A 24402-nucleotide genomic window follows, 5' to 3' on the forward strand; every position below is an offset into this window, starting at 1 on the left:
GCTGAGGCAGTGTTTGCTACCAGAGACAAGCTTTGTCTCCCTTGTGGCTTGCAATCCAGAGGTCACTCACTCACCCTTATCCACGAGGGGTAGTTACAATTCCTGAGACCAGGCAGAGCAAGTTTCCAACAACTATAGCAAATGAGATTCTTTTCCTGATTTCTGTTTCTTGTATTTCATTGTTGGTGTACAAAAATACCTTTGCTATCTGAATATTGACTTTGTATCCTGCTATTTTGCCAAATTAATTTATTACGTTGAGAAGGGTTTTGGTGGAGTCTATAGGATTCTCTATGTGTCATTCTCTATCATGTCATCTGCAAACAATGGTAGTTTTGTTTCTTGTTTTCCAATTTAAACACCTTTTATTACTTTTTCTTATCTGATTGCTGTGGCTAGGACTTCCAATACTATGTTGAATAGAAGTGGTGAAAGTCGACACCCTTGTCCTGTTCCTAATCTTAGTGGGAAAGTGTTGGGAACAGCTCTGCCTGGTTTCAGGAATTGTAACTACCCCCCCATGGCTAAGGATGAGTGAGTGACCTCCGGAATGTGATCCACAGGAGACAAAAAGCTTGTCTCTGGTAGCAAACACTGCCTCAGCTTACTCCACTGTCCCCAAAAGCATGGTCGATGTTGATGACAGTTACAATTCCTCACAGTGAGGGGAAACCTAAGCCAGACTTGATTACTTCAAAGACCATCATAAAAGGACTCAAGGGGCTGTGACAAAGAGGGAGCAGTGGACCCTTTCCCCCTGGCTATGTGACATAGCTCAAGTCCCCATGATCTCTGGGAGAAGCACTTTCTGGTTCTAATCCACTTAAGCCTGAATACCTGATGGGGAAGGGTGCAGCTCCTTGCCTTGCCAGAGCAGTATCTGGGGTAAATCTGGCATAAAAAAGAATTCCTAAAAATCCTGTGAAACCTGCTCTGCTAAGAGTGTTTTCAATCATATGTTAATGGTCCAAGCAGGAAATGAATATGTCTCCCAAAGTTTCTGCAAACCCCCTTTCCTGACAGACACTGGCTCAGACTAAGCCCTCAGATTTCTTTGAAATGTTATCTAGTTTGATCCTTGTTGCCCAGTATTCCTGTGTATTACAACCCAATAAAAGCCCCTGGAGGAAGGGGTTCCTGGCCTTTTTCCTCTGAGAAGCTGGCCACCTCTCCTCCCCAAGCAGATTATGTCTTGGTAGTGTTTACTTTCATCCATGGTGGATGGGGGGACTTGAGGGCAAAGTCACCCCACAGGAAAGCTTTTAGTCTTTGTCCATTGAATATGATGTTGGCTGTAGGTCGCTTATATATGGTCATTATTATGTTGAAGAATGCTCCCTGTATTCTGGCTTTGCTGAGTGTTTTTATTATAAATAGATGCTGTACTTATTAAAAAGTTTTTCAGTCTATAGATATGATCATGTAATTTTTGTATTTCCTTTGTTTATGTGATGTGTTACTTTTGTTGGTTAGCAAATATTGTACCATCTTTGCATCCCTGGGATGAATCTCACTTGATCATCGTTTATGATCTTTTTAAAAATATTTTATTTTTATTTATTTTTAGAGAGAGAGGAGGAAGAGAAATATCAGTGTGTGGTTGTCCCTCACACACCCCTACTAGGGACTTGGCCTGCAACCCAGGGATGTGCCCTGACTGGGAATTGAGCTGGGCTTCACATTCTGGCCATAAATCCACCAAGCCACACCCACCAGGGCTGATCTTTTTAATGCATTGTTGGATATGCTTTGCCAATATATATTTTTTAGTTTTATGTTCAGTAGCAATATCGGCCTGTAGTTTTCTTTCTTGTGTCTTTATGTGCTTTTTTGGATTAGGATGATGCTGGCTCAATTAGAAGTGTTTGGGAGTCTTCCATCTTCTTGGGTATTTTAAAATAGTCTGTGAAGGATAGGGGTCAGCTCTTCGTTAAATGTTTTCTAAAATTCTTCTGTGAAACCATCTGGTACATGGCTTTTGTGTGCTGGCAATTTTTTAATACTTCTTAAATTTTGTCAACTGTTATCAGTCTGTTCAGGAAGTCTGTTTCTTCTTCATTCAGTTTTGAAATATTATATTTTTCTAGAAATTTGTCCATTTCACCTAGGTTTTCAAATTTCTTGGCATATAGTTCTTCATAGTAATTTCTTACATTCCTTTGTATTTCTGTTGTATCATTTGTAATGTCTCTTCTTTCATTTTTTATTGTGTTTATTGGAGTCCTCTTTTTTTTCTCAATGAGTCTGCTTAAAGGATTGTTGATTTTGTGTATCTTTTGAAAGAGCCAGTTTCTGTGTTTATTGATCCTTTGTATTGTTCTTTCAGTCTGTATGTCATTTAATTCTGCTCTGATCTTGGTTATTTTCTTTTTTCTACTTTCTCTGAGCTGTCTTTCTTGTTTTTCTTTCAGTTCTTGTAGGTGTAGTGTTAGGCTGTTTATCTGAAATGTTTCTATCTTTTTTAGGTAGGCCTGTATATCTATGAACTTCCCTCTCAGAACTGCCTTTGCTGTATCACATAAGTTTTGATGTGTTATGAGTTAATTTTTATTTGTTTCCAGAAAAATTTCAATTTCTTCTTTGATCTCATTCTTGACCTATTCATTGTTTAATAACATGCTATTCATTCTCCATTATTTTGAGTGTTTGGTGTTTTTGCCTTGAGGTTGGTTTTTAGTTTCAATCCCTTATGGTCAGAGAAAATGCTTGATATGATATCAATTTTCTTGAATTTATTGAGGCTTGTTTTGTGTCCCATAATGTAGCCTATCTTTTAAAATGTTCCATGTGCATTTGAAAAGAATGTTTATTGTGGGGGAGCTTGATCCAGCTGAGTCTCCCATCCAACGTGGATGATAATAAAGCTCCCAAGACATGATCTACTTGGAGAGGAAAGGTGGTCAATCTTTCTGAGGAGTAGGAAAATTAACTTGAGCCTCTCTCTTAATGGACTTTTACTGAGTTTAGCCAAGAGCAAGGTGATTTGCATTCCCCACTGAGTGAGGAGATTTTGGAGAAGTTTAGCACAGGGTAAGGGAATATTAAGATCCCCAACAAAATCAGCAACCGCATACTGAAATTCTAAAGATTGACTATAAAGTTTTTGTAGATACACTTGGGTGAGTGGAACATGTGTAACAGCTGGGTCATGGCCAAAAAGCTGAATTACTCTATCACCATCTTTGATAATAAGCTGATATAGTGCAGTAATATAGGTAGTAATAGTGCTCTGGGGTTGATGGGATAAAAAATAACCATTCAATCGTTTCTAAATTAGGTAACAACTGTCCAATTAAGCCAGTAGGCATCCTCAGTGTGGAGAAGCAAAAAAGTCTGGCAGGTTAATTGTCTGTTTACGCTAGTGAGCTGCCTGTAACAACAGTATTAGTTGACTAAATCTAATTCCTGTTTAGCCTGATCACTTAAGAATCTAGGAGAATATAGGACTGAATTGCCTTTAAGGGTGTTAAATAAATTAGTTAATTGCCTGGTGGTGACCCCTAAACTGTGATGGGTCCAGTTGATGGTACCTAAGAGTTGTTGTAAACTGTTAAGTGTTAATGGGTTTGGTACCTGGATCTGAACTATTTGAGGCCTAACCATAGGATGAAATAAAATATATTGTAAATACTGCCAAGTATATTGATAATGCTGTACCTTTTCTGGGAGAGAGAGATAGGAAACTAGTAGAGAGATGATAGAAACCCCTTATTCAAAACTAAGCACTTTGGCAACTTTGGCAACTTCCCAAAGCACAGGGGCTGCTGTCCCTTACCTCAAGGATGACCTGGCTGGAACTCCCCTTTGTGATGTGCCATCTGTGCCAGTTGTCTGAGGCTTTTAGTCACTGGCTGAGGCAAGGCACTGTGTGGGCTGGGTCCTGGGATGGACCCTGAAGGTTGGGATCAGCAGCTGGCACCAGGCACCAGGCACTAGGGAAGGTTGCTCCTGCCCACACTGGGGAGGTGGGGAGGTGAGGGGGACCAACACTCCCCACTGCTGCCTGTCCTTGGTGGAGAGTCCCACCCATTTGTGCTGTGAGCATGAACACACCTGCACGCTGGCCAAGCTGACTGATGCTGCCAGGATGTCCACCCACAGCTTGGGCGACCAACAGGAAGGGCCCAGCTGGCATCCAGAGTCACCCCCACCACCGTCCCATAGGTTCCTTCTTTTTTTTCTTCTTTTTTTTTTGTCTAAACTTTTCTATTTATAAGAGCTTCTCTGCCCTACTTTTCCCCAGAATTTCTTCTGCCGCAAGCACAGTGATTAAGAATCTAGTTTTGCTTTTGATCTGTCTGCACCCTCAGATCCTGCTTCTTGCTAATGAGGAGAGTGTAGTGGGCCGAAATGGGCTAGTTGTGAGGAGGCCTCACAAGGATGTCACCCTCATGGTCATTCCTGCTTCTCTCACATGCCTCAGTTTCTCCCCTGACTCTCTGAAACAGCCAGGGAGCTCAAAGAGCTGGATGACCAAACCTTACATGCACTTCACTAGACAAGCCAAAATTTAGTTACCATGATTGGAGTTTCCTATGAGGCCCTTTGCATCTCAAGGAATGACCTTAGACATCTCCGTGAGGTCCTTACTCATGTAGGGATGCCCATATCTTATATCTGAAAGAGGGAGTGCCTCTTTTCTTCAGTGATCAGCAGGAAGCCAAGAATCTCATAAACACCTCACTACAAAAGCTAATAAAAGGCAAAGTTTTTGCTTTGGAGATCATGCCAGAGGGGACAGAACTGTGAATGCTTTTACAATGTGCCTCTCCTTGGGTGAATTTTTGTTTGGAGCTAGAAGGAAACTGAGTGTTCTGTACTGGTCCATGTTCCAGATTATACGTTCACTGGTGTCTTCTAGTGGTGAGTGCCCTAGAAGATTTTTTTTACAACTTTTAATTAATTATATTTAGTTATTTTTCAAGTACAGATGTTTGTCTATTTCTCCCATCGCAGCCTCACCCGCCCCTTGCTCCCCACCTCCCTCCCATTTCCACCCCCATTAGTTCTGGTCCCTATGTCCTTCCTATTTGTTCCTCCAAATCCCTCCCCACTTGTCCCTTAGCTTCCCTTCCCTCTCCCCTCTAGTTACTGTCCCCTTGTTTTCTATTTCAGTGTCTTTGGGTTTTTTTTTCTTGCTTGCTTGTTTGTTTTGTTATTTAGCTTCCTGTTAAAGGAAAGATCATATGGTATTTGACTTTCAGCACCTGGCTTATTTAACTCAGCATAATGCTTTCCAGTTCCATCCATGTTGTTGCAAAAGGTAGTAGCTTCTTCTTTCTCTCTGCAGCATAGAATTCCATTGTGTATATGTACCACAATTTTTTTATCCTTAATTTACTGACAGGCACCTAGGTTGCTTCCAACTCTTGGCTATTGTAAATTGTGCTGCTATGAACATTGTGGTGCATAGGTCCTTTCAGATTGATGTTTTAGGATTCTTAGGATATAATCCTAGCAGTGGAATTGCTGGGTCAAAAGGCAGGTCCATTTTTATTTTTCTGAGAAAATTCCATACTGTTTTCCATAATGATTGTACCAGTCTGCAATCCCACCAACAGTGAACTAAGGTCCCCTTTTCCCCACACCCTCTCCAACATTTGTTGTCTGTTGCTTTGTTTATGATAGCCATCCTGACTGGTGTAAAGTGGTATCTCATTGTGGTTTTAATTTGCATCTCTCTGATAGCTAACGATATTGAGCATCTCTTCATGTGTCTCTGGATGTTCTGTATGTCCTCCATGGAGAAATGTCTGTTCAAGTCCTTTTCCCATTTTTTAATTGGGTTGGGTGTCTTCTTAGGGTGGAGTCATGTCAGTTCTTGGTATATTTTGGAGATTATACCTTTGTCTGAGGTATCGTTGGCAAATATGTTTTCCCACAAAGTTGGTTGTCTTGCTAACTTAATACTGTTTGCTTTAGCCACACAGAAGCTTTTTATTTTGATGAGATCCCATTTGTTTATTCTTTCCTTTATATTCCTTGCCCTAGGGGACATATCAGTAAAAAAGTTGCTGCGTGAAATATCTGATATTTTCTTGCCGATGTTCTCCTCTAGGACTTTAATGGTGTCATGGCTTATACTTAAGTCTTTTATCCATCTTGAATGTATTTTGGTGTATGGTGTAAGTCGGTGCTCAAGTTTCATTTTTTTGCACGTAGCTGTCCAGTTCTCCCAGCACCATTTGTTGAAGAGGCTCTCTTTACACCATTTTATGTTACTGCCCCCTTTGTCAAATATTAATTGACTGTAGAGAATTGGGTTGATTTCTGGGCTCTCTGTTCTGTTCCATTGGTCTATGTGCCTGTTTTTATACCAGTACCAGGCTGTTTTGATTACAGTGGCCTTGTAATACAGTTTGATATCAGGTATTGTGATCCCTCCTACTTTGTTCTTCTTTCTCAAAAGTGCAGCTGCTCTTCGGGGTCATTTATGGCTCCATATAAATTTTTGAAGTGTTTGATCTATGTCTGTGAAATATGCCATTGGTACTTTAATAGGTATTGCATTGAACGTGTATATTGCTTTGGATATGGACATTTTGATGATGTTAATTCTTCCAACCCATGAACAAGGTATATGTTTCCATTTGTTTTTGTGTTCCTTGATTTCTTTCTTCAGAGCTGTGTAGTTTTCTGCATACAGGTTGTTTTACCTCCTTAGTTAGGTTTATTCCCAGATATTTTATTTTTCTTTTTGCTATATCGAATGGGATATTTTTCTTGATTTCTGCTTCTGCTGATTCATTGTTGGTATACAAAAATGCCTTTGATTTCTGGATATAGACTCTGTAACCTGCTGTTTTGCCAAATTCATTAATTAGTTCAAGCAGTTTTTTGGTAGAGTCTATAGGATTTTCCATGTACACTATCATGTCATCTGCAAACAGTGACAATTCTGTTTTCTCCTTTCCTATTTGGATGCCTTTTATTTCTTTTTCTTGCTGATTGCTCTGGCTAAAACTTCCAGTACTATATTGAATAGAAGGGGTGAAAGTGGACATCCTTGTCTTGTTCCTGATCTTAGTGGAAAAGATTTAGTTTTTGCCCATTGAATATGATGTTGGCTGTAGGTGTTTCAGATATGGCCTTTATTATATTGAGGAATGCTCCCTCTATTCCCATTTTGCTCAGTGTTTTTATCATAAATGGGTGTTGTACCTTATCAAAAGCTTTTTCCGTGTCTATTGATATATGGTCAGGTAGTTTTTGTCTTTGCTTTTGTTTATGTGATGTATTACATTTACTGATTTGCAAATATTGAACCACCCTTGCATCCCTGGGATGAATCCCACTTGGTCATGGTGTATGATATTATTGATATAATCTTGGATGTGATTTGCCAATATTTTGTTGAGGATTTTAGCCTCTATGTTCATCAGCGATATTGGCCTGAAGTTTTCTTTCTTTGTTGTGTCTCTATCTGGTTTTGGAATTAAGATGATGCTGGCTTCATACAAATAACTTGGGAGTTTTCCATCCTTCTGCATTTTTTGGAATAGTCTGTGGAGAATAGGGATTAGCTATTCCTTAGATGCTTTGTAGAATTCTCCTGTGAAACCATCTGGTCCAGGACTTTCGTGTGATGGGAGTTTTTTGATTATTGCTTCAAATTATTTTGCTGTTATTGGTGTATTTAGATTTTCTGCTTCTTTTTCACTGAGTTTTGGAAGATTGCATTTTTCTAGAAATGTGTCCATTTTCCCTAGGTTGTGAAATTTCTTGGCATACAGTTCTTCATAATAATTTCTTACAATCCCTTCTATTTCTGTGGTATCAGTTGTAATCTCTCCTCTTTCATTTCTGATTGTGTTTATTTGTGTCCTCTCTCTTCTTTTCTTGATGAGCCCACTTAAAGGCTTGTTTATTTTGTTTATCTTTTCAAAGAACCAACTCCTGGATTCATTGATCCTTAAAATTGTGGTTTTAGTTTCTATGTCATTTAATTCTGCTCTAATCTTGGTTATTTCCTTCCTTCTGCTTGCTCTGGGCTCTCTTTGTTGTTATTCCTTGAATTCTTGCAGGTGTAGGGTTAGGTTGTTCATTTGAAATGTTTCTATCTTCTTTAGGTAGGCCTGTATTGCTATAAACTTCCCTCTCAGGACTGCCGTGGCTGTGTCCCATAAGTTTTGGGTTGTTGTGAGATCATTTTCATTTGTTTCCAGAAAGGTTTTGATTTCTTCCCTAATTTCATTCTTGACCCATTTGTTGTTAAATAGCATAGCATTCAGTCTCCATGATTTTGGGTGCTTTGGGTTTTTTTCTTTTGGGTTGGTTTCCAATTTCAGTCCCTTGTGGTCAGAGAAGATGCTTGGTATGATTTCAATTTTCTTGAATTTTTTGAGGCTTGTTTGTGTCCTATCATGTGGTCTATCTTTGAAAATGTTTCATGTGCATTTGAAAAGAATGTGTATTTAGCTTCTTTGGGATGAAGGGCTCTATATATATCCGTTAAGTCCATTTCATCTAGGATGTTTTTTAATGCCACAGTATCTTTGTTGATAATTTGTTTGGAAGATCTGTCCATTTTTGATAGTGGGGTGTGAAAATCCCCTACTATAATTGTGTTGCTGTCAATATCTTCCTTGAAGTCCTCTAAGATTTTCTTGATATATTTGGGTGCCCCTATGTTTGGTGCATATATGTTTACAATGTTAATGTCTTCTTGGTGAATTCTTCCCTTGAGTATAATGAAGTGACCTTCTGAGTCTCTATGGCCTTTTTTTTTTGAAGTCTATTTTGTCCGATATGAGAATTGCTACCCAAGCTTTTTTTGTTGTCCATTTGCTTGGAAAACTTGTTTCCAGCCTTTCACTTTTAGTCTGTCATGGTCTTTTGTCCTGAGGTGGGTGTCTTGTAGGCAGCATATGCGTGGGTCATGCTTTCTTATCCATTGAGCTATTGTGTGTCTTTTGATTGGAGCATTTAATCCATTTACGTTTAAGTTTATTATTGATAGGTACTTATTCATTGCCATTTTTGTACCTGCGTTCCTGTCTCCCTCTTATCCTTCCTTCCCTTAAAGCAGTCCTTTTAGTATTTCTTGTAGAGCTGGTTTGGTGGAGGCGTATTCTTTTAGGCTTCTTTTGTCTTGGAAGCTCATTATTTGGCCATGTATCTTGATTGAGCGCCTTGCTGGGTAAAGTAGCCTTGGTTGTAGGTCTCTGGTTCTCATTACTTGGAATATTTCTTGCCATTCTCTTCTTGCTTGGAGTGTTTCCATTGAGAAGTCAGTAGCTAACCTTATTGGGGCTCCCTTGTATGTTATTTCTTTTTTCTCTCTTGCTGCCTTTAAGATTCTCTCTTTGTCTTTCAATTTTGCCATTTTGATGATGATGTGTATTGAAGTCGGCCTCCTTGGGTTCCTCTTGGTTGGGACTCTGTGTGATTCCTGGATTTGTGTGAATTTTTTTCTTGTCAAATCAGGGAAATTTTCTCTCATTACTCTTTCAAATATGTTTTCTGTCCCTTGTTCTTCTTCTTCTCCTTCTGGTAATCCTATTATTCGGATATTATTATATTTCATATTGTCTTGCATTTCTCTTAATCCCTTTCCATGCTTTCTGAGCCTCTTTTCATTTTCTTGGTCTTTCTGTGAGATGCTTTCTATCTTGTTCTCCAACTCACTAATCCTGTCCTCTGCTTCATCTATCCTAGTTTTGAAACTTTCTACTGTGTTCTTCAATTCGGAAATTGTATTCTTCATTTCCTCTTGTCCCTTGCTGATAGTTTCCATTTCCTTTTTCATGTTGATGTAGTTTGCAGAGAGATCATTGTAGTTCCCCTGTAGTTTCTGGTAGTTCACTATGAGCTCTTTTAACTTCGTAATAACCAGTGCTTTGAATTCACTATCTGATAGTTCATTAGTCTCTATTTCATCTAACATTCTTTCTGAAGTTTGTGCTTTTTCTTTCACTGGGGGATTGTTTCTTTGTCTTCCCATTGTTTGAGACTCTTCTTGTTAGTCTCTGCCTCTGAAACTGATCTGTTCTGAAACCCTGGTTCTATGGTGTGAACCTCTGTGGTATGATCCTTGTAAAGTTCAGTGGTGCAGACTCCTTAAAGTTTCTTGATATTCTCTGTCTCTACCTACTCTCAAGCTTGTCCTCGCACTGGTCCCTGGGTGTTTCGCCTACCACTGCTGAATGTCCTGGCTTTAGTAGCTGCCTCCTCAAGTTCCCAGGCAGCGTGGAATACAGCCCTGTGCCAGAATCAGTGGTTCCTGGAAGGTGGGCAATCATGCCTGAGAAAGAATGCATACTATGGCAGCGGCACAGGGGCTGGGAATGTCCCGGCTCCCGTAACTGGGTCCTCTGCTGCCCAGGGCCGTCACATGGGTTTGGAGTGTCCCTGCTCCCATACCTGACTCCCCAGCGTCCAGTCCTGTCGCTATGGAAGTGACAAAGGGGCTGAGAATGTCCCAGCTCCCATAGCTGGCTCCTCTGCTTCCCAGGGCCATCACACGGGTTTGGAGTGTCCCTGCTCCCGTACCTGACTCCTCGGAGTCCAGTCCCATCTGTATGGCAGTGGCACATGGCGCTGAGAATGTCCCTCCTGTCGCTGGCTCCTCTGCCGCCCAGGGCTGTATGCCCTCGAAGATTTTAAATGCTTGAGTTGTGTCTGGAAGTTGTGGCAAATGCTTGGGAAAGAGAAAGCAGGACTCCTGTGCATGGAAGAAGGTGCAAGGGAGTGGATTGCAAAGAAAATTGCTCAAGGGGTAGAAATAGATAAACCTTTCTTCTTATCTGTGACACACCAGGCAGCCTTACCAAAATATGCAGTACTAATATTTCTGTCCCCACAGGGGACATAGTGCTATTCCATCCTGTTAGGTGTGCCATCTAGGATGATTGCTCATAGCCTGTGGCCTATGAAGGTCCCAAATTGTCATGCCCCTGTTTTGGGCACCAGATATGAGGAAGCTTTGTTCATCAGAGCTCTCCGCACCACCACAGATGAGAATAAGTCTACCAAGATTTATCTGCTTTGGAAGAAAAGGCTGACTAGTCTCTCAGAGGATAAAGGCCTTGAGCCCCTCTCAAAATTAGCTTTTATTGAGTTTAGCTTGTATAGGGATGCATATCAAAGGAAGAAGGTATGGTTTTGAGATGACACTTGTACGATCACAGGGGTCCTTTTGAGTCAGGGTCTGGTAGACAGGGTGATGTTAATTGTCCATAAAACCTGGGGAAATAACCTCATTTTTTGTTTGGATCCTTAACATTTATATTGAGGACATTCTTAGCAAAGCAGGTTTCATAGGATTTATGCATTCTTTCTCAGGCATGATTGCCCACCTTCCAGGAACCACTGATTCTGGCACAGGGCTGTATTCCACGTCAGCTTTCCCCATTGAATCAGCTGAGGGAAACAAGGCAGCCAAGAGATTAGGAGATGTTTTACAGATAAAATGAGAACTCAGATTATGACAAAGCTGAGTGATGAGGGTCTTTTGTCTCTCCTCCATAATCTCCTAAATCCTTCCCTGACTGCCCCTTCATGACTGTGCTTTTCCTAGGTTGTTCCTTCCTTGAAGAATCTTACCTGTCATTGACTAGCCAACCATCCTCCAGTGGCCAAGCAAGATGAAGTAAAGGGGCAGAAGCTGAGCCCCTGCCAGGAAGATAAGTTTTGTCTCCTTGATGGCTTATGAACCCAAGGTTCCCTAGCCATGGGCCTTTTCAACTGTTGTGGGGGTTACAGCTTCTGAAACCAGGAAGGACATTTCCCAATAGCGTGTTTGGCATCTTTGTGATGAGAGGTTTTATATATATGCTAACTCTATTTGATCTAGTACATTGTTCAATGCCATAATACCTTTGTTGATATTTTGGAAAATCTATCCATTTTTGACAGTGAGGTGTTAAAATCCCTTACTATAATTGTTTCTGTCAATATCCTTCTTAAAGTACTCCAAGATTTTCCTTATATATTTGGGTGCCCCTATGTTGAGTGCATATTCATTTATAATATTTATGTCTTCTTAATGCATTCTTCCCATTCAGTGTTATGAAGTGACCTTCTGGATCTCTTTTAATGGCTCTTGTTATGAAATCTATTTTGTCTGTTATGAGTATTACTATTCCAGATTTTTATCTTCCTGTCCATTTTCCTCAAATATTATTTTCCAGCCCTTTACTTTCAATCTGTGTAAGTCTTTTGTTCTAAAGTGGATTTTTTTGTAGGAAGCATATGCATGGGTCATGATTTCTTATACGTTCAGCTATTCTGTGTCTTTTGATTTGAGCATTTAATTCATTTACACTTAAGGCTAGTATTGTTAGGTACTTATTCATTGCCATTTTTTCATACCCATGTTCCTTTTTCTCTCATTTTTTTTTATCTTCACTTAAAGCAGATCTTTTAAATCTCTTGCAGAGTTAGTTTGGAGGAAGTATATTCTTTGAGGCTTCTTTTGTCTAGGAAACTCCTTATTTGGCCTTCCATTTTAATTGAGAGCCTTCGTAGATAAAGTAGTCTTGGTTGCAGGACTGTTTTTCATTGCTTGGAATATTTCTTCTCAATCCCTTCTGACTTGGACTGTTTCCATTGAGAAGTCAGCTGCTAGTTTTATTGGGGCTCCCCTGTATTTTATTTCCTGTCTTTCTCTTACTGTCCTTAAGATTCTCCTTTTGTCTTGGAATTTTGCCATTTTAATTATTATGTGTCTTGAAGTGGGCCTCTTTTGGTTCTTCTTGATTGGAACACTGTGTTTCTTGGATTTGTGCAAGTTTTTCTCTCAGCAAATTAGGAAAGTTTTTCATCATTACTTTTTCAAACAGGTTTTCTATACCTTGTTCTTCTTCTTCTCTTTCTGATATCCCTATTACATGGATATTATTACATTTCATGTTACACTTAACACCTCTTCGTTCTTTCAGGGTCTTTTTTTCGTTTTCTTGCTTTTTCTGGGTGTTTTTTTCTAGCCTGTCTTCCAGCTCACTGATTTGATCCTCTGCTTCATCTAGTCTGATTTTGATTCCTTCTACTGTGTTCTTCAATTCAATCATTATATTCTTCATTTCCTCTTGGTCTTTGTTGATAGTTTCTATTTCCTTTTTCATGTTGATATAGTTTGCAGTGAGTTAGTTGTAGTTTCCCTGTAGTTTTTGGTAATTCTCTAGAGCTCACTGAACTTCCTTATAACCATTGCTTTGAACTCAATATCTGATAGTTGAGTTCCCTCTATTTCATTTAGCACTCTTTCTTAGGCTTCTTCCTTTCTTTTTATTCTGGGTTTGTTTCTTTGTCTTTGCATTATTTTGAGACTCTTCCTGGTAGCTTCAACTTCTTAGATTGACCTGTCTGACTACCTGGGCTTATGGTGTGAATTTCTTTCGTAGGAGACCTACATGAATCAGTGGTACTGTCTCCTTGATCTCCTGAACTTTCTGCTCTTGGGCTGTCATTTTTTATGGCTCTTTGGATATATTTGGGTTTTGATTGTTATTGGGTTGTTCTTTGCTGGATCCTTCTCTCTAGCAGCAACTGATCTTCATTCTGCTGACCATAGTTCATATGCTGTTGTGCAGGTTTTGGAAAGTTTGTGACAAAGCTGGTTCTTCTGTCTCTCCAAGGTTTTACAGATTCTCTCTCACTGTTGTTCAGTTGTTCATTCTGGGTAATTTATTCACAGTTTAGTTATAATTCCAGATTGGTCCTGGGTGGCAGTTAGTGTGGTTTCCACTTACTCCTTCACTTTCTTCCATTATTATCTGTTGGTGGTTCCTTTGTTGGTGGGTTCTCTCTTCCAGGAGGTATGCTGGTGTTAACAGCTTCCATCTACTCTTTTAAGTGATCAGTTGGAGGGGTGAGACCAAATGGATTAAGACAGTGGGAGTATATTCTATGGGACTTACAGTATCAACTTGTAGAGAAGAGATTGGAGAGCTTTTGGATAAGTATAGTGTTAACTGTCATATTTCACCCAACTAGCCACTTTTTATAAAAGGTGGAAAAAAGATAAGACTCTAGTTAAAGGAAGGACAGATTGTAAGCTGACTCCAGGAAACAGAACTCTTGTGCAAGGTCAGATGAGATATAGTGAGATTAATGGGTAGAAAATAAGCTCAGTGTGTGAGATAATAGAGTTAACCAGAATAGTAATAAAGCTCTGGAAGATAGTGAAATGGGCTAAGATCCAGGAGGGGTGCTTTTTACTCTTTACAATTGTATGGATCAACAATTATTTACAATAATACTGAAACAACAATAATATGAGAACTATATGTTTTGAATAGGAAATACATGGCCTAGAGTAGTTTACTATTGGAACACAAGTGAACTGAAAGAAGGGAAATTAAAATACACTGTGAAAGAGGGAATAAGGAAAACCAGTCAAACAAAGCAATTGAACAAACAATTAATCTCACCTTTAAGTGGAACTTAATCCACAAAACAAGCAACCAAGGAAATATAACCAAAGAAATTGAAATTATGAACAATTTGACAGTAACCAGAGGCGAGGTGGGAGGGGTTAATGGGGGGGGAAGGGAGGAAGGATTTTCAAGAACAATTATAAAGGACACATGGACTAAACCAAGGGGTAGTGGAATCAGGGGAGGGAGGGGGATGGCTAGGTTGGGGGGGAGTAGTGGGGGGTAAATGCAGACAACTGTATTTGAACAACAATAAAATAATTAAAAAAACAAAACAAACAGAGCTAAACATAAAGATGAAAAATAAAAATATACTAATAAAATAAAATGAATAAAAATAATAATACAAATAAACTACAACATGCAAGTTCTCTAGAATGGCAAAGTGAAATTTGTCTCAGTTTCTCTGTGGTTGGGGTTAGCCTGTGTTCTCTCTTTGGGTCTGTTTCTGGACCTTTCACAGCTCCATGTTTTATTGTCTCGCTTGGGAAAAAGAAAAATCCTCCTACTGACTTTCAACCCACCAAGCAAGTTTGCTGGTCTTCCCAGATGCCACAGACTAAGGGGGGGTTGGGGTTCGCTTTTCTCTTTTCCTATGTTTTTTTGAGGATTGGGGGCAGGTCCGGGCTGCAATATTCACAGTTGCCTTGCCTCTAGCCCAAGTCCTTCATGTGCTGCTGGGCTCCTACTGTCCATTGGCACCAGACTGGCATCTTTAATTCACCAGTTGCGCCATTGGTGAGGTGCACAGGGAGAAGTGGATTCTGCTCCCACCTACCTCACTGACATCTTCCCTCAAAAGTTCTTTTTTTTAAGTTAATCTTTTTTTAAAGATTTTATTTATTTATCTTTACAGAGGAAGGGAAGGAAAGAAGGAGAGAAATATCAATGTATGTTTGCCTCTCATGAGTCCCCTGCTGGGAACTGGCCTGCAACCCAGGAATGTGCCCTGACTGGGAATCAAACTCCCATTGTGTGGTTCACAGGCCCATGCTCAATTCACTGAGCTACACCAGCCAGGGCTCAAGTTCTTTTTTAATTGTTGTTCAAGTACATGAAAGTTCTTAACAATTTATTTCACTTAGCATAATACTCATGGATGGAACTTCCATCCATGCTGTCACAAAAGGTTGGAGTTTCTTCTTTTTTTATGTTTCATAGTATTTCATTGTAAAAGACAAATACAATATGATTTTTTCTATAAGTGGAAAATAATGAACAAAACAAACAACCTAACAAAATAGAACCCAAGGCATGGAAACAAAGAATAGACCGACAGGGACAAGAGAGGACAAGGAAGGGAGATATGGGAGTAAAGAAGAGAAAGGTCCGGATTAAAAAACAACTATACATGACACATGGACATGGACAACAGGGTGAGCACTGACTGTGGGAGTACAAGGTGGGTGGAGCAGGTCAGAGCAATGGGGGAAATTTGGACAACTGTACTAGAATAAGAATTTAAAATATTTAAAAATTAATTTAAGCTCTTTTTTCTTTTTTTTATTGATTATGCTGTTACAGTTGTTCTATTCCCCCTTTCATTCCCCTCCACCCTACCCCCCATCCCCACCATCACCCCCCCTTTAGTTTATGACCATGTGTCTCAAGTCCTTTAGATTCTATATTTCCCATGCTATTCTTGCCCCCCCATCTATTTTCTATCTACTGTCTATGCTACTTATTTTCTGTACCTTCTCCCCCCTTCTCCTCCTCCCACTCCCCTGTTGCTAACCCTCCTTGAGATCTTCATTTCTATGTTTCCACTCCTGATCTAGCTGTCCTTCTAGTTTGCTTTCGTTTTAGGTGTGGTTGTTAATAACTGTGCGTTTGTTGTCCTTTCACTGTTCATGTTTCTTTAACTTCTTTTTCTTAGATAAGTCCCTTTAACATTTCATATAATAAGGGCTTGGTGATGATGAACTCCTTGAATTTGATCTTATCTGAGAAGCACTTTATCTGTCCTTCCATTCTAAAGGAAAGTTTTGCTGGATAGAGCAATCTTGGTTGTAGGTCTTTGGATTTCATGACTTGGAATACCTCTTTCCAGCCCCTTCTTGCCTGTAAAGTCTCTTTTGAGAAATCTGCTGACAGCCTGATGGGGACTCCTTTGTAGGTGACTGTCCCCTTATCTCTTGCTGCTTCTAGGATTCTCTCCTTCATTTTAATTTTGGCTAATGTAATGATGATGTGCCTTGGTGTGTTCCTTCTTGGGTCCAACTTCTTTGGGACTCTCTGAGCTTCCTGGATTTCCTGGAAGTCTATTTCCTTTGCCAGATTGGGGAAATTCTCCTTTATTATTTGTTCAAATAAGTTTTCCACTGGTGGCTGTGCCTTTCCCCCTTCTGGTACCCCTATAATTCGGACGTTGGAGCGTTTAAAGATGTCCTGGAGGTTCCTAAGACTCTCCTCATTTCTTTGAATTCTTGCTTCTTGACTCTTTTCTGTTTGGCCATTATTTGCTTTCTTCTGGTCCACTCCATTGATTTGAGTCCCAGTTTCCTTTTCATCGCTATTGGTTTCCTGTGCAATTCCATTCATTTCAATTAGTTTTGCCCTCATATATTTGTCTAATTTGTGGCTATAATCAACCAGTTCTGTGAGGATCCTAATCACCAATGTTTTAAACTGTGCGTCTGAGAGTTTTGCTATTTCTTCATCGCTTAGATCTATTGGCTCTGGGGCTTTGAGATCTTCTTGTGCTATTTTTGGTCTGTTCTGGCCCTTTAAGTGTGAGAAGTGGCGCCTTGGACTCCCAGGTCACTGGGTTGTGACACTGTATGTGGGGGCGTGGTCAGAGTGGGGAAATGGTGACCCCCTCTGCTGGTTTCTCACAGCTGGGTGAGGAGCAGCACCTTAGGTGGTTCACCTGGGCCGGGCCACTCAGAGTCGCTGGGTTATGACGCTGTATGTGGAAGTGGGGTCAGGGCAGGGAACTGGTGGCGCCTTCCAATGCCGCTTGCTGTGGGGACCCGCTGGGCCCTGGTCCAACCGCCTACTCCCTTGCCTGTCCACCCGCGCACAAATGCGCGACCACAGTCAACATGCATCCCCGCTGCCCCACTGTCTCCCCCGAGGTCGCTCGCCTGGTTGCTCGCTCAGTCGCTCACTAAGTAAGTCCAATCCTGCACCTGGATTCCGAGTGCGTGAGTTCGTCTGACCGAGTCCTCCTGTGCAACCCCACTTCACCAGCAGCTGGTTTCGCCCCTTACCGGTCAGGCTGAAGAATTTGTTGTTAACGGACTTCCGAAAAGTTCAATTTTCCGTGTTCTGGCTGTGTTTTCTGTTGCTAATATTTAGTTGTCTCTAAATTTGGTTGTGTGAGAAGGCATGGCACATCCACCTATGCCTCCATCTTGGCGGAAGTCCCAATCTAAGCTCTTAAATGAGGTGTCAGGTACTGGCAGTGTTTAAGGTTAAAGAAATTGGGTTTGATGGATAAATAAATATCAGTGTATGCCAGACTTTATATATCCACATAATGAGTTTGTTTTTTATTCACAGTGTAACAAGAAAACTTTGAAAGGCTTTGTAGGAACACATCATGACAACTTACACACAGAGTCCAGCAGAAATAAGGCCTGCTTGAGTGTGGTTGGTAGTGTAATAATATGTTTGTAATAATTTATAGTTTTATTTTGAGCATTTCACCTAAAATGTCATATGGTATGCTTGAGTGTGATATTGTTATGTTATGGAATTACATGCTTATAATTTTGTAATATAAAGGGGCATTATTTTTGCCAGTCCCCATGTTATTAAAAGATGAACATGACCACATTAAGTTGAATGAGTTTTAAGTCAGAACTAATGAAAGCATGAAGAACAGTCAAAAAGATACTGCAGTGGCCAAGGGAAGTGAATACAGTGACCCGAGCTGCTGTAGTGCAGGGAGATGGAGCAAGAAGAGAGACTCAAGATGTATGTGAGAAGTGGACTTGCTGGGGACATGGATATGACTCACAGGAAAGAACAAAAAGTGCAGCACAGGCTTGAACAAATGGAGGTGAGAGTTACTCAAGAAAAGATAAGGATGCATAGACAGTCAAGACCCTGGGCTGGGGGAGGAATAGAGAGATGTTTTTGAGATCCTGGGGAAAACCATTGAGGTAGGTCTGTGGATCTCAAACACCAACTCATTATTCAGCCTGAAATAGGGTGCATCAAAAAGGGGGGGCCCCAAAAAGGGATTTGGAATGAGGTTCCGGGTCCAGAACTCAAGGTGTCCAGGACATATTAAGATGTCCTCCCCCCAGCCCCCCAGGTGTGAGTTGGGGAAGGGACATATGGAACAGGGCCATTGAGAGCTGTTTTGTACAGCAAAGGCTTTGCAGCTAACCTCTGGCATGGTCATTTAACATATCTAACCTTTAACTGGCTGCATAGATATGTTAGATAGCTGTGGCCCTGCTCTGAGCCAGGGGGATGGAAGTGACTTTCACCCAAGACATAACTGGGGGCAAGTCCCCTGAGTTACAGCACCTGCATGAGACCTTGGAGTTGATTGGGTCCAGGACATGGGGCCATACCTGCCCAGGCTCATGATGGCAGCCCAGTAAACTTGGAAAATATAGGAATACTGACAGGTGTAACTGATTGTGGGAGGGGTCAGAAATGGGGCTGCAAAGGAGGACTGGTAGGGGAATTTAAAACGCAGACATGCAGTCATGTGAGGGAAGAGAACCACTCATTTTCAGCCAGAATGAGGACTCCCACAGCCATGTGAGGGAAGAGTACCATTCAGCTTTGCCAGAGTGGGACCTCCTGCAGCCATGTGAGAAGGAGACGGAACCACGCGGCTGTGGCAGTGCAGAGAGAGAGCCACACAGTTTTGGCAGAGTGAGGACCCTCTCTTGGCCAGGTGAAGAGAAGAACCACAGGGCTTTGCCAGTATGGCAACTGTACCCTCTCCACAGCTCTGCTAGAGAGAAGTACCACATGGTTTTGGCCAGAGTACAGGCCCCACAGCTTTGGTAGAAGAGGACCACATGACTTTGGGGTATTCCATTTGGCCACATGGCCTGGGAAGCAGGAGGGACTTTGCCTGGAAGAAGGGTGAAAGAACTCTTTGCCAGTAGACCATGAGAAGGTGCCACATGGCTTTGGAGTAATTAGAGATTCTGCCTGGATAGCAACACAGCTGATGGTGCCAGTGGCCTGAAACACAATGTGTGCTTCTTTTCCTGAGTTACGGTACCCCAAACTAGAGCAGGGGGAGAAGGAAGTCCTGTGGGTGTCTGTGGTTATCCTAAAGGACTTTGATATTTTAATGGGGACATTGGATCACTACTTTAAGTCTTTATAGCTTTAAATAAACCTTTTCTTTCCTTTTTACAAATCTCTGGCATTGAGAGATGTCTTTTCTCTGGTGGCAGACAGATGAGCCCAGTAGTTGGTCTGGATGGCACTAGTATATCATCCTTGGGGGGGGGACTGTTGTTCTGTAACAGTTTTTGGCATCCCTGAGTGGGCCAAATATTGCCCCCCTTGGACCTCTGTTCTGTGACAAGCCTAAAGTAGTAATTTTTATTAAATTGAAGGTGGACACCCCTGCATTTTGATGATGGTCTTCATTTTGGATAGTATCATAATGTTTTTCTGTTAGGAATAATGATAGATTTTTTTCTTGACAGTCTTACCTAAAGATAAAAACAGCATGGTTCATTTAAAAAAATAAATCCTGTTAAAGTAATGTACATCCTATACCTCATGGCCTGGATGATGTCTGAGGTGACAAGGGAATTTTGTCAGAGTGCAGGAGGGTCAGTCTTTAGGGCTCTGGGAGATAGAGGACCTCTAGGGAGGACAGAGGAAAGATGCTCACACAAAGGGTAAGCCCCTACCCACAATGAAGAAATAATTGATATGCTAATGAAAACATTGAGAAAAGAATCTTTGAAGCTGCATATCAACCACAATGATAAGAATCATTCCAGGGCCTGTAGTCTCCTTGCCCTATAAATCCTGCTGTATTTAGGAGTTTGCAGAGAATCTACTTGACAACAATAACCACAATGTCCACCAGAGGGGAGCATTCACCCACTGATAATCAGCCTTCTCCTCTAGCTTCTTATTCCAGTCTCATTTGTGTGCTGCACTTTCTCCAGGTCTCCCCTGGGGTGATTTAAGATCAGACTTCTGAGAAAAAGCTCTACAAACAAAACTCTGAGTGCTTGCTATCTTGGGTTCTGGAGAACCCATTTCCTGGCTCTTTCATTTTCCTGGCTCTTTCACTTTCCTGGCTCCCTGCTTTGAGATACGTGGTGATGCTGGTATTATTAAACAAAGCAAATAATAGTAGATGGCAGCAGCCACTCCTTACCAAAGTCTTCAGCAGAAGTACCCAGAAGTGAGCCTCCCCTGGAGGTGAGACAAGACTAGAACTGATTATCTTGGGAGGCAGAAATCTTCAAGCAAATGACAATGAGTGTGTAGATAAACTTGTGGACAATTCTGGTTTCTACCTTCTCACTTCTATCCACTCCCCTTTTATTCTTTGTTACCCCTTGCTCCCACTTTCCCAATCTCAAGACAACTATCTCTTTCTTATTTTATTTTTAATTGTATTTTTCTCCATTAGGTTTTAGTCCTATTAAATCTGCATGCCGCTACCCTACCCTGCCAGAATCACCACACTTTTATCCATGTCCATGAGTCCTTTTTCCTTTTTGCTCAATCCTTTCATCCCCTGACCTCCCCTGGATAGGGGGTACCATATCCAGTAGGTACTTCCTTCTCCCCCTGCCCTAGTTTGGGGTACCATAACTCAGGAAAAGAAGCACATGTCCGTGTTTCAGGCTGCTGGCACTGTCAGCTGTGTTGCTATCCAGGCAGAATCTCTAATTACTCCAAAGCCATGTGACACCTTCTCATGGTTTACTGGCAAAGAGTTCTTTCACCCTTCTTCCAGGCAAAGTCCCTCCTGCTTCCCAGGCCATGTGGTCAAATGAAACACCTCAAAGCCATGTGGTCTTCTTCTACCAAAGCTGTTGGGTCTATACTCTGGCCAAAACCACGTGGTACTTCTCTCCACCAGAACTTCAGAGATGACATAAGTGTCAGCTGAGGTGGCATTTAGCTGTCATCTGCTCTCTATGAGTTCACTGTCTTTATTTTGCAATATCCCCATCCATATGAATTATTTTGCCCCATCTTGTGAGAAATAAGGAGCTTCCCAGACAAGAAAAAGTTTAAGGAGTTTGGTAACATCAAGCCAGTACTGCAATAAGTCATAAATCCACTAGATCTAGTATGTAGTTTAAGGCCTCTATCTTCTTGTTAATTTTCTGTCTGGAAGATCTATCCATTAAAACCAATGGGGCATTAAAATCCCAACTATGACTATGTTTCTGTTGATCTTTCTCTTTCTGTTCAAAAAGATTTGCTTTGCATATTTAGGTGCTATTATGTCGATTATGTAAATGTTCACTAGGATTATATCCTCCTATGGGATTGTTACTTTTATCATTTTGTAGTATCCTTTGTTTTTTACTATAGTCTTTGTTTTAAAGTTAATTTTATCAAATATAAGTGTTCATACCTCACTTTTTCCCTTTTATATTTCATGATATATGCATTTCTATCCATTTACTTTAGTTTGAGTGTGTTTTTTTTTATCTGAAGTGGGGCTCTTGGAGGCAGTATATATATGGGTCTTAATTTCTTATCCATTCAGCTACCTTATTACTCTTGGTTTGAACATTAAAGCCATTTACTTTTAAGGTAATTATTGATAAATGCATTTGTAGTACCTTTTATTATAAAACAATTTTCCTTTGTTTTTTTCTTTTTCTTCTCCTTCTTCTTCTTTAAGTCCTTTATGACTTATTGCAATACTGGTTTGGTGTTACCAAACTCCTTAACCTTTTTTTTGTCTGGGAGGCTCCTTATTTCTCACAAGGTGGGGCAGAGTAATCCATGTGAGTGGAATTATTGCTTTCTTTCAGACTGATGCTGTTGTGGACCACTCTGCCTGGTTTCAGGAATTGTAAATCTACCCCCCATGGCTAAGGATGAGTGAGACACCTCTGGAATGCAAGCCAAAGGATACAAAGCTTATCTCTGACAGTGAATGCTGCCTCAGTTTCCTCTCCCTGCCCCCAAAGCATGGTCAGTGTTGAAGATGGGTAAGTACTCTCTCAGCAAGGAGCAACCTAAGTTAGACATGATCACTTGGGAAGCCATCATGGAAAGACTTGGGGGCCTGCAACAAAGAGCGAGCAATGGACCTTTGCCCCCTGGCTATGTGACATAGCCCGAGTCACCATGTCCTCTGGGAGAAGTGTTTCCTGGCTCTCATCTACTTAAGCCTGAATACCTGATGGGAAGGGTCACAGCTCCTTGCCTTGCCAGAGCAGTATCTGGGATAAATTTGGCATAAGAAAGAATTCCTCACAATCCCGTGAAACCTGCTTTACTAAGAGTGTTTTCATTCATATGTTAAGGGTTCAAGAAGGAAACACTAAAAGTTTCTGTAAAACCCCCTTCCTGACAGACACTGACTCAGATTAAGCCCTCAGATTTCTTTGAAATGTTATCTACTGTTTGATCCTTGCCACCCTGTATTCCTGTGTATTACAACCCAATAAAAGTCCCTGGAGGAATGGGCTCAAGGCCTTTTTCCTCTGGGAAACTGGTCACCTCTCCTCCCCAAGCAGATCACATCTTGGTAGTGTTTACTTTCATCCATGGCGGATGGGGGGACTTGCGGGAAAAGTAGCCTCCACATGATACCACCTGGAGGGGAATGCTCTGCTTCAAAAAGGTGGCCTCTGCAGTGTGAGGAATGACTAAATGTAATGATCCTAGTCTCTGTTTTTTTTCAGTTCTGTCCCAAGAGCCACCAGCCCCAGACTCATATATCTAGCACTCTGCCCTTCCTCTACTGGAGCCCAGGTTAAGTGGCTACAAATGAAATTTTGTGTGTTGGTACTTTAAGAGTCTCTTTTTATCTCCAGCAGGGTCTCTCAGAAACCCTGTTGCTTTACATAATCTTGTTATTTGGGCTCCTTTTGTGTATGTAGTGCTTTTGGCTCAGGAGTCCATTTTGGAATTTAGACCCCATGCTTCTCAGGGGAACCCACTCATTCCTGAAATCTCCCTCTGAAACTTCAGCTGCCACCCATGGGAGCCTAGCCAGACATATTGTGACTCTCTTCACTCCCTATATGCCATATTATGGTGATGTGGCCTCTTCCATCTGTCCAAGGTTATAAACCCTTTGTCCAGCTAGTGTTCAGTTGGGTATTCAAGAATATTTTTTCTATAATTTAGTTGTAATTCCATTTTGTTTCTGGCAAGTGGTTAGTGTAGCTTCTACTTACTCTTTCACCATCCTGGGCATTTCTCTTGTTTCTTGAAATACACCAGTAATGATATAAACTTCCCTCTTATTAATGTTTGCTGCATCCCAGAAATTTTGATATATCACATTGTCATTTTCATTTGCCTCTATATATCTTATGATCACATCTTCTATTTATTCTTTGACTCAGTTATTTTTAGTAGTATGTTGTGTATACACCATGTTTATGGATTCCTTTACTTCTTTTTTGCAGTTGATTTCTAATTTCAAAGCATTGTGTTCATAGTTAAAATGGCCATATTTTCCAAAGCAACATACAAAGTTAATATAATCCCCATAAAAGTCTCTGTGTAATTTTTTTTTATTAGGAAACTTTTTATTGTGAAATCCATTTAAGGCTTTGGTTTATTTGCTCAGTAGTATGTCAAGGTGCTGCAACTAAGTACATTAAGGTTTTTTTTAAGTGTCCACAAACTTTTATCAAATATCTCAAATTAGATCTTTCAAAAAGCTATAGCTATACTCAACTTTCTATGAGGTAGTAGCTCACATAATAAATAGACTATGAACAAAAATATTTAAAAAAATTTTCCTAAATGTTAATTATACATTCCTATTTTTCTTTTTTTTTTCTTTTTATTTTTTTTATTTTTTAATTTTATTTAGTTATTTTTCAAGTACAGTTTTTTGTCTATTTTTCCCATCCCAGCCTCCCCTGCC

General features: G+C 40.7%; 1 long non-coding RNA gene across 1 annotated transcript in view; it reads left to right on the forward strand.

Annotated features, from left to right (window-relative positions):
• The window catches only part of LOC128627732 (uncharacterized), a 30094-nt gene extending 7337 nt beyond the window's left edge, over positions 1–22757 (forward strand). Inside the window, exon 3 of the long non-coding RNA XR_008392034.1 lies at positions 22325–22757. This is a non-coding gene — a long non-coding RNA (uncharacterized LOC128627732). The remainder of the gene's footprint in view (positions 1–22324) is intronic.
• Positions 22758–24402: the final 1645 nt, after the last annotated feature.

This window comes from Artibeus jamaicensis, unplaced genomic scaffold (genome assembly GCF_021234435.1).
Source record: "Artibeus jamaicensis isolate MK-2021 breed Jamaican fruit bat unplaced genomic scaffold, CSHL_Jam_final contig_135, whole genome shotgun sequence".
NCBI classification, from domain to species: Eukaryota; Metazoa; Chordata; class Mammalia; order Chiroptera; family Phyllostomidae; genus Artibeus; species Artibeus jamaicensis.